Genomic DNA, 13,398 nt, shown 5'->3' with positions numbered 1-13,398 from the left:
CAATAAAGAATCTCCTACGGTAGCGAAAGCAATCTTAGAGGATTTCATTCTTATATATGGACCCATGAAAGAAATTAGAACGGATATGGGTACAGAATACAAGAATGAAGTTTTCTCGAATCTTGCGGAACTGCTCAAGATACAACAAAAAATTTCAACAGCGTATCACAGTCAGACTATAGGAGGATGTGAAAGGAATCATAGGGTCTTAAATGATTTCATTAAAATGTATATCAATGAAAGTCAGTCTGACTGGGATACGTGGACTAAATATTTTACATTTTGTTACAATACAACCCCAATGACGTATCACAATTATACACCTTATGAGTTAGTTTTTGCAAGAAGGGCTAACCTTAGCTCGGATATATTCTGTGATAATCGAGTAGATCCTCTTTATAGTATTGAAGCATATGACCAAGAAATACGTTTTAGGTTACAATTCGCGCAGAACAGAGCTAGAAATTATCTTGAAAGTGCTAAAATAAAGCGTAAGGAGTTACATGATAAAGATGCTTCTCAATTGCACATTGAAGAAGGAGACCTTGTTCTCATAACGAATGAAACCAGACAAAAATTTGACCCTTGGTGGAAAGGTCCCTATACAGTTGTCTCTGTCTGCAAGTGGGCCTAATTGCATAATTGTCGACAAAGATGGAAGACGCAGTACTGTGCACAAAAATAGAATTAAGAGATATATGAGATAGTGTATCTGTATAGTAGTTTGTAATAATTTTCATTCATTTATACCTAGGATTATTACCAGTAGGATGGTAGCTACCTGTAGGTAAGAAAACATGTAACTTAGCAGTAAGACTTTTATATCTTCGCTTATTCTATCCCGATGTAAATATATGGTAATTTTGGGTTCAAGTAGATATTTCGAATAAAAGTAACAATTTCAGAATTGTTAAGAATCTTCTCATTCTTAGGGATCGATCTTCATAAGTGGCCATAGTGAAGATCGTTCCTCAGGAAGGGAAGGTGTAGAGATGTTTTGTATTATTGATCTGATTTCGGCAATCAACCTGATTACCTGAATACCAATCATTGTTATTGATTTCAAACACCTTGCATTAATAGTTATTATTACAACACTTGCTGTAATCGCAAACTTACTCAATTGATATAAATTGTTATTGTTGTTATGAATAGGGGGATTCAATTAAAGAAAGCTGAAGATTAGACATCTCATCATTTCCACCGGTTTCCCATTACACTTTCTGGAGGTCGCGCTCCTCGAGCGCAGCCGACTAGAGAAGGCTCTTGCCAACTCTGGCCCGCCCTCCTCCCCACCTACCCTCCCTCAACCTTCCCAAAACCCTTCCTCTAACCACGCTCGCTCCTACGCAAGCGCCCCCCTCATCCAACAATAAACCAAAACCAAAACCCTCTTCCTCTGTCAAGGTCTTTGTCAAATCCAAAGGCAAAGATCACGACAGCGTCCGCAAATCGGTCACCGAGGCCCTCCGAAAGGAGGTTCACTCAGCCAAAATCCGCTCCGCCGTCAAGCTCAAATCCGGCGACCTACTCCCTGACATCCCTACCCCGGGCGATGCAGAACGCATCAAGGAAGATCTTATCAAGAGCGACCTAGAATGCAGCTCGCCCAAACAAATCTTCCCCAGGATCCTCCTCCACGATGTTCCTTCCAGGAACATCTCCCAAGACGGCAATTTCCTCAAGGAAATTGTCGACAAGAATCTACCCGACTCCGCCAAAACCGACCCCCGTCTTATCCTAAGACACACAAACATCATTTACCGATACCCATCTAAGACCGGCAGCCACAAGGTGATCATAAGCACCCCGGCATGTCTGGCGAACGCCATCCTCCGTCAGGGGAGAGCCTACGCTGACATGACTTCCTTCAAAACTCAGGAGCATTACAGCGTCCGCCGTTGTTATAAGAGCCAATCCTTCGGCCATTCCACCTCGCGGTGCACTTCGAAAGAAATGTACTGCAGCCACTGCTCTGAGTCCGGGCATGACCACCAAAGCTGCCCCAACAAAACTTCAGCCCCATCCTGTATTAATTGTAAACTGAAAAAGTTTACCGACATCGGCCAATAGCAACCTGTGCCAAATTTACCTTCGCCAAGTGGAGAACTTCAGGTCGAGGATAGACTCCTCGATTCCGAAGTAAATTCAATCTCCGCATTGTTCAGTTCAACACGCAGCGATCTTCAACGGTCGCTGCCGAAATCACAAATCTAGCCCGCCCGAAGAAAATCGACATATTCTGTATCCAAGAACCGTACCACGCCTTCAGCGAGGTAAGAGGTCTTGGCTTATCCACCCGCACCATTAATTCTAGGGAAAACACCTCCTCAGTCATCAGCATCTTCAACCCCACATTAAACATCCTCCAGCTCAATCACCTTTCTGACCCTCACATCTCAGTTGCATGTATCACCTCCGATAACATGTAACTGTACCTTATTCACGTCTACTGCCAGTTCAGCTCCAGCCTCGCACCATTCCTCACCCGCCTAGACGAAATCATAACCCAACTACACCCTTCCAGCAAGATCCTCGTCACCCTCGACGCCAACTCAAAGTCCCCGCTCTGGTTCTCCTCTTCAAGGGACCAGCGCGGCTCCCAGTTGGAAGACTTCATCGACCAACACAAACTCATCATCCTCAACGAACCCGATAACCCGGCGGCGTACAACAAACCCACCAATAAATTCTCGACGAACTGCATTAGAAACCTCCTCAGGGGAAATTCTTGCCTTCTTATCGGAGACCTTAATGCTAGACACGAAAACTGGAACTGTGAAACCCCAAACACAAACGGTAACAGATCAATTCAATTCCTTGAAGCCAATATTGATTATACATTGCATGTCCCAAATAATCCCACGCACTATCCCAGAAATAACACCACCCCCTCAACCATAGATTTAGTTATAACCAAAAACATTAGCAACATATCGGATTTAGATTCGAGGAGCGAACTCTTCACGGATCATAATCCGGTAGTATTCACTATCACCGTAGGAAACATCGAAAAAGTACCCGAAAAATTAGTGTTTGACTACTCAAACACTGACTGGCGTACATTTCGTAAAATATAAGATTCTAAAATAGAAATGAATAATAACATAAACAATGCCCACACCCTCGAGTTGGAAGTAGAGAATTTCACGAAAGCCCCCATTTACGCCCGCGATAAAACTACATCTAAAACTCCCCCCCCAGGACAAACTTCCCCAGCATATCATCTCCCTGATCAAATTTAGAAACAAAGTGCGAAAACGCTGGCAATCCCACAGATTAACCGCAGATAAAACTCTCCTCAATCACACTACGAAAGGAATCTGTTGCTCTTGAAATCGGGTTCGCAGAGCACTTCTGTAGAATATGACACTGTCATGAGTTGAACCTGGATGTCTTACAACAATAGCCAAAATTTCCGAGTGAGGCCCACATAAAAAAGGGAAGCAGGAAAAGAGGAACCATATAATTGCATTAATAATTATTAATATTACCTAATTAATATATCACATTACATAAACAATTATTTGTAATAAATGATACATTACAGAAAAGTTTACATGAAATACCTGTACATTCAACGAAAACCAGCCCTTTCTATTTCGAAAAACTTCACTGCGATCATCTCCTGGATTTTCAATTTTAATATACAATCAATGGCACCCATCACCTTTGGAAAATTAGCAATTCGGTAAAAGTCAGCAGTTTCCTTCTGAATTCATTAACATTCAACAGAAAATATATGTGGTTCTTCAGCTGTTCTGCTAAGCATACCGAAATATTTTTCACAGCTCTAGATATACTAGATCGACTTAAACAACGAAGAACTCCATGATCAAGCTATAAAGATATATAATTACATAGTTGATGAACTTGAAAATTACATATACAAAAACTCTCATCTGAAGGAAGAAAATGAAAGCAGAAAAATGTTAAATAATAAAATTAAATTCAATATGTCTGATTGATCTAAAATTCATAACCCAATTCAAAAATGACTCGGAAACTGCATGTATAGCCCCAAAAGCATCCTGAAATTTATAAATGGGACAATGATTAACCAGCTGATATTTCTTATTTCCCCCACTCACAAATAGGGCTTTCAACTGAATTCCACCTGAAAAGTATACTATTGCTGCGTCTGTGACCTGTTCTTATACGATTCAGAATACACCATATTTTCCTGGAAATCTCAAAACCAGGAATTCTATTCGGAGGATCATTATATAACTTTGTTGAAAATAGTGCATATATTCGATTCAGACTATCATTTCATATTTTTGCCTTCACCTGAAAACTGTTACTCGCATAGAAACGAAGTGCTACCAAAAGCTGTATCATGGGAGATATTGGTAAACCACGATTGGAGTCTTTTTGTAATTTATCCTGCACCAAAGGAAATAAAACATTTGACACACAATTTTTTGTGAATCTGTATCTCCTTTTAAATTCAGAATCATCGTGAATTTCCATCGGGTTTTCCATATCTAGGATGTATCTTTTCCGGATACGATTCACGACGACATTCTGATTTTCACTGTCGGAGTCAGATTCGAATACTTCATCGAATTGTCCCATTTCACACAATAAGAATAAACCTCCAAACTTAGTTTATGTCAAGATAATAATGAACATAACCAAAAAATATTCCGAAACGACAAAAAACAGTCTGTCAGAATGAGATATACTCATTTCGAGGGCGCTTGCGTCTTCCTTTGAATTGAGGGCGGTTGAATTAGCACTCAACTCAGTGAGTATGTTCTATGAAATGGCACCCATCATTTTAAATCTCCTTGTACAGCTAGTACATCTGGAACATTGATGGAAAAAATTGCCAATGTATATACTGCTGAATTGATAAAGAAGAAAGATGTCAACACCGAAATTATAGTCGAAAATTTCATCAAACTTATGGAAGTTGACTTTGGAACAAGCGTCAATAAAACGGTGATAGAAACACAAATAAAAAAAAATAAAAGATCTAAGAATGTTATCCTCCCTACATTTTACATATATACATACATATTTCTCAAGAATGGGAGAGAAAAATATTACAAATTACTCAAAGACACATTTGATTTGCATAATTATATAGAATTATAGAAATATGTAATGACTTCAATTCAAGTTTTTAATAGAAGGAGGGCAGAGGAGGTTCAGAAAATAGAGCTAACAGATTTTAGCAATTTGCAAACTCTGGAGGACCAAATTGATCAGGACATAGTTTTACATGGTGAGGCCGCATTCAATGGAAAAACATACTCGGGATTCACAGTGAGAGGAAAATTAGGCAGAGAACTTCCCGTACTTCCATACAATGAGCTGGTGGATTGCATTGAATTATTAAAAAGGAAATAGGCTAATTTGGAGAGAAACCAATTTATATTTGGGGTCACAGGAACAGTGAACTGCTCTAAGGATGCCTGTTCTTTGATTAGAGAGTTTTCAAGAGCATATGGGGCGAAAAACTTGAGGATACAACTCTGAGAAAACAGGTAGCAACCCAGTCTATTTTGTTTAATTCGAATGAGTTTCAGAATTGGCCAATTTCATGGGACACGCTGATAAAATTCGTAGAGAACATTACAGAATTCCTATAGCCACAAGAGCAATAACCAGAATGTCAAGATTACTTGAAATTGCTCAGGGAGGTAATTATGAAGTTCAATATTTTTTATTAATAAATTATTAAATTTTTAAAGGAAAATTTAAATCGATTCAACTGGCCCAAAAAAGATGACATAGATTTAGTAGATAAAAATAAAAGAGAAAAAATATACTTTTCATGGTCCTATAAACCTAATTTGCATCAATTCAATTCGCTATAAGTGAAAGTGATAGAAAAAATATTAAGTCAAAATTCAAAAGTTTCAAGAGGAATAATTAATCGTCCCATTGATCTATCTTTTTTATTTTGTTATATCTTGGACTTATTCGTTGAATTATATTGTTCATATTGTGAGTTTGTGCCCAAAATGTATAAGTAGCTCCATCTATGAATAGTCATGTGAACTACATGTGTATTACCGGTTGCATATATAATTGCTGTAGTACTGTGGTAGTTTCTAGAATAAAGTTAGTCGAGCCATAGCAGTAGACGAAGACGGTGTTTCATTTTTCCTCTACTCTGCGTAATAGGTTATCGGCCCAGATTACCAAGCTTGAATTGGTGAAAAACGTGGTGTAACTGTGTAGTTCATTTTTTTATGAGGAACAAAGTGATCGATCATCAGGAAATTCGTGGCGGAAAATGGCGAGTAGTTTTCTAGTAAACGTACCTAAGTTGAAGGGACGAGAAAATTACGAAGACTGGTCGTTTGCGGTTCAGAACGTATTAGTGTTGGAAGGACTTGAAAAGTGTATCTCGGAAGTTTCGGCAAATGATGATACTAAAGCGAGAGCAAAAATCATTTTGACTATAGACAGTTCGTTATATGTACACGTGCGTGATTCAAAAACGACGGTTGAACTATGGAACGCATTGAAAACTCTTTACGATGATTCGGGTTATACACGCAAAATCGGTTTGTTGCGTAGTCTCATAAATACAAGACTGGAAAATTGTGAATCCATGCAGGCATATGTAGATCAGGTCGTCGGTATTTCATACAAGCTTAGAGGAACCGGATTTAACATAGATGAGGAATGGATTGGGTCACTTTTATTGGCGGGCTTAAGTGACAGATACGCGCCAATGATCATGGCCATAGAACATTCGGGTTTGAAAGTGACAAGTGACAGCATAAAACAGAAGTTACTTGAAATGGATGTCGATGGTTCAAGTAGTTCGAGTGCATTCTTGGTTGAAAAACAGTCACAGAAAAAGAAGAAAAGTGCACAAAACGTCAGGAATGACGTGAAATGTTTCAAATGTCAGAAGCAAGGACACTTTCAAAACAAATGTCCTGAATGGCAGAAAGAAAAGGAAATAAAAGAGAAGAAACTTGTGAATAACAACGCATTCAGTGCGGTATTCTTCAGTGAAAAATTCCAGAAAGATGAATGGTTTATCGATAGTGGTGCAAGTATTCATTTAACTGCGTGATACATATTGCATCTTTATCTTGTTTCATTAATCCTCGAGTATTACAAAACCTATTTCCATCAAACCTTTTGCAATTTCCCGCAGAATTTCTTTAATAGTACCGGAGCTTTTTGAGCAAAGACAGCTTCATAATCCTAGAAGTCTTTCGGAATTCCTAGAAATCCTTTGGAAACCTCGGAAGTCTTTTCTGAATTGAACTAGCCAATTTGCTATCGTCAAAGCCCCAAATGGAGTACGACCCATCGAAGAAAAGCAGATGCTGACCATGGTTTCGGTCTCCTTTGACCTCATCAGAGCAACATAGCTTTTTTCTACGATGGAGAACGTTTGGAATTGATGGACCCTTATTCAATACTGGCAAGCGCTACTGAGTAATATCCAGTAACACAGCTACTACTGAGTACTATACCCAGAGCGCCACCCAGTTTGAAACGGTGTCCGATTCAATCCCCTCCAGATAGAAGCCAACACAAAGACAATAGCATATGTCCCATTGTCCCATATTTCCCCTAATTCAGTACCTACGCCGATTCGCTTTGCGAGCAATAGACCTGTGATATATTGAGAAGTACGGGAACACGTTCAGATCCCGGCAGAAATGATGCCAGGCAGCGGTACAATAATAATAAGAAGGATCACGCCTAAACGGTGAGGCAAATTGGCTAGTTCAATTCAGATCGTAACACTTGTTGATATTCATATCAGCGGGTGGTATTCATTTGAATTTATCCTTTTTAATAATCGATAACGTTAGTGAGTGTATAAACTAGAAGTGCAGAGAAGACTATTGAAAGTTGGTTGTACTATATAAATGAATTTGTCAATGAAAAAATTTGAATGTTCTGTATACATTCAATGTTTTTTGCAGATCTTTATTCGAAATTCGCTCGATGGAATTCAAGATGATGTGCAATATTTTTCAGGTATACACTACAAAAATATTTCAGAATTCAAAGGTTCATTTAGATATTTTGAACGAAAAATTCCTACTGACAGATATAGACAAGGGGAAAAATATCAAAAAAGGCCTGGTGACAAATAATTATTATTATTATTTTTTCAAAAGATGCAGAGTTGAGTCTAATACTATATATGAAAATAAAAATAAAATTGATTGTCCGAAATATTTACTGTTGTTTTCTGAATTTGATGATCTCGAACATTAACGAAAACGTTAAAATATCTCAATCATTGATCGCTGTCAATAATAACCTAGTTGATTAAATAACTATTAAGAAGCAATAATTCACAGAAAATTCAGCAACTCTAGGCAACGTTAGATATACCGATGTGGTATATCTATAATGAAAACATAGGAGTTTCAGAGTTGAATTCGAATATGCTCGGAGTCTAGTGTAACAGTAAAAAATACGAACTCAGCGATATCGAATAAACGGCTGGTCTAGTTTAAATGCCGTTTGTAGTGGCCATTGATGGAGATGCGGAGCCAGAGCGCAACGATCTACCATCTACAAAAGATTATAGAGTTAGGAAGATAGGAAACGAAGCATCTACACTCGACAATTTGACTTTTGTACATTGAACTCTATGGGAACTGGAATGGTTTCGTAGGTAGCAAAATTCGACGAAAAGTGTGTCCGACTGAGAGGGAAGATGTAGAGCAACCTTTCTCTCTCTAGCGAGTTTAGAAGCCATATACTTCCGATTTACATTCCTAAGAAACTCGAAAAATGTCTATATATCAAGTCAAGTTAGCTGTTGAACAGAATAAATATAGTTTTTTGATGAGTGTTTTTAAAGTCTATGTGTTTCCTAGAGTGACAAAAGTGGTTTTTGCAGTAACAAAAAATATTTTGAATAAGAAGAATTTCATAACAACAATGGTCCAGTATTGTGTTGGAAACGGATGCCATAATGCAGGGGACATAAATATAATATAATATAATATAATATTTTTTCTGTGAAGTGTTGGTATCACATAAACCAATCCATCCTGATCAGTTTTACGGAACTGAGAATCCACAAAAGGAGAGAAGCAGTAAATAATTAGGAATTATTGCCTCATGTTTTTCATTGTTTTAGGATCCCTTTCCGCAAACCTTTTACTTTACAACTTTGGACCAAAGCTAGAGGAAGAAAAAATTGGTATCCGTAAAAATACGTTTGCAGAAAAAAATTTGCAGTCCCCCACAGGAAACATTTCTTGGAAAGGAATTAGAAAAAGTTCAAAGGGAGGAAGGTCTAAGGATGGCTAATTCCCTCTCATCTCATCTCAGCATATCAATTATAAAAATAGAATTATGAATGTCAGATTAGCTACTCAAACAATGAGTAATGGGGTAGCGGATGCTATTGAATTTCTTGATGAAAAATGTGAGAACTTACAATTCAAAGATAGTGCCGCTACCGTTGAATTCATTACAAAAATTGATAGAGTGTTTGACATTCTTAATTCTAGAAATCCGTTCCAGAGAGTGTTTAAAGCTCCAATTAGATCTTCTTCCCTGAGGTATGTTGAGGAAATTTTCAGTGAAACTATAGAATATTTAGAATCATTGGAAATTGATGATACCAACATTCTTTTTCACTGTCGAAAGACATTCGCTTTAGGATTTATTTTGACCATGAAGAGTGCACTAGGGCTAGCCAGGGACCTTTTATTATCAGATGATCCTTTGAAATACTTCCTCACATATAAGTTTTCACAGGATCATCTGGAATTGTATTTCTGCTGCATCAGGTCAAGGGGGGCTGGAATAATAATACAAATTCACAGCAGTTGAAATGGTCACTTACGCAATTATTATTTAGAAATTCAATAAAGGAGTCTGTTGAAGCCAATTGCTGTGAATTTAGAGAGTATTGCAGCCCTGAATTTGAATTTAAAAATCAAAAGAGTGGTCAAAATAACTTCGAAATGGAAAGTATTGAATGTTTCTCCAGATACTTCGAGCAGAAAAATCTGTCGGAGTATCAGGAAAATGTTGTATATTATATTTCCGGCTACATAGTGCGCATTCTGTCAAAAAAAAAAACAGAATGCAGCCACTGTGTAGATATTCTACAAGATAGGAGCTCTAATGATGGTGACCATACTTACAGTGCACTTCCTGAGAGATTCAAAAGCTTTACAAGTTTTGTTAGTAGAGGTGGATTGGTTCTTGCTTCAAACATTGTATTTTTAATTGTATCATTTTTGGAAAAGGAAATGAGAAAACTTTTTGATGATAAAAAAATTTCAATAAAAGAGGTGAATATTAAAAAAATTTTGGTGAATAGAAGTATTCAGTATTTCTCCCAAAAGATTCATCTATTTCAACCATCTCACCCAGTCACTAATGAATTCATTTCAGAGGAACTCCATGAAATTCAAATAATTCGAAAAAATTTCAAATATATTTATAAAGTGTAGAATGTTTCATCAATCAAAATTAATGAATGATGAACTTCATGGGGGATCCTCTACTATTCGTCAGAAAATGACAAAATTAATTTTATTCAATAATTGTTAAGCAAATGTAACATTTTTGTCCCAATTATGTTGAATAAAAATATTTCAGCAATTTTGTTCTTTACTTTTTGATATGGTTCCTTTTATATATTGAACTATTTGGAACATTTAAAATCTCTCGCACTGACACCAGAGACGACTCTGTCTCTGCTCCAGAGACAACTCTGTCTCTGCTGACACTGCTTTTCATATGATTCCAAAGCTTTATCCCAGGCTTTTCAGAAGATCATTTCCTATATTCTTGCCTCACGATTATAATTAATATTTATATTCAAATAACTCTAAAGCTTCAATTTTATTAATTCATCAAGGCTGCAAGGGTGATTATTAAAAATTTCGTTCTCGAAATTCAGGAAATTATTATTAACATCATGAATCACTAAAAAAAGTGCATATTCGTGAAAATTTTTAGAAATTTCGATCAGAATGTCAAACTAACGATTAATTATTTTTAGAACGAACCGACTCGTTGAAAGATTTGAACAATTTCGGAAATGGAGGAAGAAGTGAATTTATCCAATAAGAATCAACCCTTCAAATATTTTCAGTTCGAATAGTTCATTCTTTCATCCCGCACATTGAAATGTTTACGTTGCTAATAGCAACGACGTGCGAGAGAGAAAGGTTGCTCTACATCTTCCCTTTCACTCTTCCTCCCTTTGCCTGTATCGCGATTCCATTCCAGTTTCCATAGAGTTCAATGCTTTTGTAAGATTCGAAGAATCATGGCCGTTTTGTTTTGATTCTCTTAACGCTCGTCGTTTATCTAGCTCGTTCTAGTCGTTTATTATTAAAGTTTTTTGTGTATTTTCTTAGTGAAAACTTCAAAATCAAAGCAAAATATCTTTGCTCAAAATGTCGTATGGAAACTTTTGTATGGTGAGGAACTGTGGAAACTGTAGTACAAAAGATTCTCCGAATTTGAGTTTTTTTGAGTTAACCGTAAAAATGGAAACGTAAGTATTGAAACTAGTACAATGTGACTCTGATATTGATTGATTTTAATTTTCAACACTATGAAGTGAATAGTAAGTATGTCAATACTCTGATTTGGTGAACTGCAGTGAAAAAAATTTTCCTGGAATAGAATCTTTGAGGTTGCATCTCTCAAATACTGAGCAGAAAGAAGAACTTTGTTCTCAGGTGTTCGATGGAATTAGTCTATGTGAAGAGTTGCACTTTGACGATCACCACGTTGTCTATGAGTAAGTGGTGGGACAAGCTGAGGACGGTATGAAAGAGTCCAAAAGTCCAAAACTTCAAGTGAAAAAGATAAAGCAATGCAAAGCACTTGACAAACCAACAGTTCGAATATGGAAATAATTTTCAACTTTAAATCTGATTTTCTCAAAACCAAATAAAATGAACTCGTTCTCCTAGGCATATATACACCGTTTTGTGAAAAATAAACCCTCTTTTATATTTTGTAATTCAGACTGCTGATTAATTGTGGTCATGCTGTAACTAATATGTGAAGGAATTCTTGAAATATGTTTTATAGAATATTTCTTCATATTAATTTCTGATACAAATTGTACAAATTCAACTGACTTTATTATTGGAAAAAAATTTATTGTTTAGAAATAACACCTTTGATATATAACATTTCACCATGTTCTGTTGTGTCCTATATTCAAAGCTCTATTATTCGTGTACAGGGTGTTTACAAAGGTGCATTATTATCACCAGTTGTTCCTTTCGTTAAAAAAAAAGCCTGACCTTTGAATACACCCTGTATAATCTTCAATTCTGTCATTTTTTTTTAATATATTTCAAATAAAAAGTATAGCAAATCTAACACAGTGTTTTTCAATATTAATTGATTCACAACAATGTTACGATGAAAAAACATCCTGATCACAAACAAAGCCTTATTTTTGTTTTGTCGCTCAGGATGTTTTCTCTGGTTTCGACCAAGTCTACATTCGAATTCAATAAAAGGAATAGAATTCGAATTTCGCGCCCTTCAATTATGAAATAGAATACTGTTATTCAACAGTTTGTCAATACGATTTCAGTGCCATCTGATTGTCAATTGTGTGAAACAGACCAGAATGTAGTCGGTTTTTAGTACTAGCTATATGAGGGCGTTTCCTATCTCTATATCTCTGCTATAATCTTTGCTATAATTTCTGCAATTTACGATCATATCAGTCACAATCCAAACTTGGGATGTGGCAGAACATACTGGTTGGAAATAAAGTAGATTCCGCGTAAATCAAAATGTTCACCGTCGAAGAGAAAATTCAGATCATTAAATGGTACTTTGATGGTCAATCTATTGCGGAGACAATAAATCCATTTATTGTTGCCTTTGAAGGTAGGCCGATACTTTCAGCTTCAGCTATTTCCAAAATAGTCAAGAAATTCGAGCAATGTTGGATAGACCACCAAAGACCATCAGTGAAAATCGGCTAGCAAGAGAAGTGAATGTGGGTGCAGCTGTCGAAACCAGTGCACCTTGTTCTAGTAGAAAAATTGCCGAACAAGTCGATTTGGGCGATAGAACTGTTCGGAATATGTATGTTGAAAAGAAATGGTTACCGATGCTTTAAGGTGCAAATCTCTCAAGAGATTTTTTCAAAAGACCATTTCCAAAGAATGGAATTTTGTGAAAGAATAATGGAAAAAGAGGATGAGAGTAGTTCATTTCTGAGCAATATCTTATTCACTGATGAGTTCATCGTTTTCCTTGAATAGAAAACATAACCCATCCGTAGTAAGGTATTGGTCTAGGAATAATAAGCACCTGAGTATTCCTGTGCGTACCCAGTATCCTGAAAAACTTAATGTTTGGACAGGAATACTGGGGAATTACATAATAGGGCCAGTTTACATCGATGGTAACCTGAACGCTCCAAAATATTAGGAGCTTTTACAG

The sequence above is a fragment of the Coccinella septempunctata genome, chromosome 8 (genome assembly GCF_907165205.1).
Source record: "Coccinella septempunctata chromosome 8, icCocSept1.1, whole genome shotgun sequence".
In the NCBI taxonomy this organism is placed as follows: domain Eukaryota; kingdom Metazoa; phylum Arthropoda; class Insecta; order Coleoptera; family Coccinellidae; genus Coccinella; species Coccinella septempunctata.
This window is presented reverse-complemented; position numbering follows the sequence as displayed.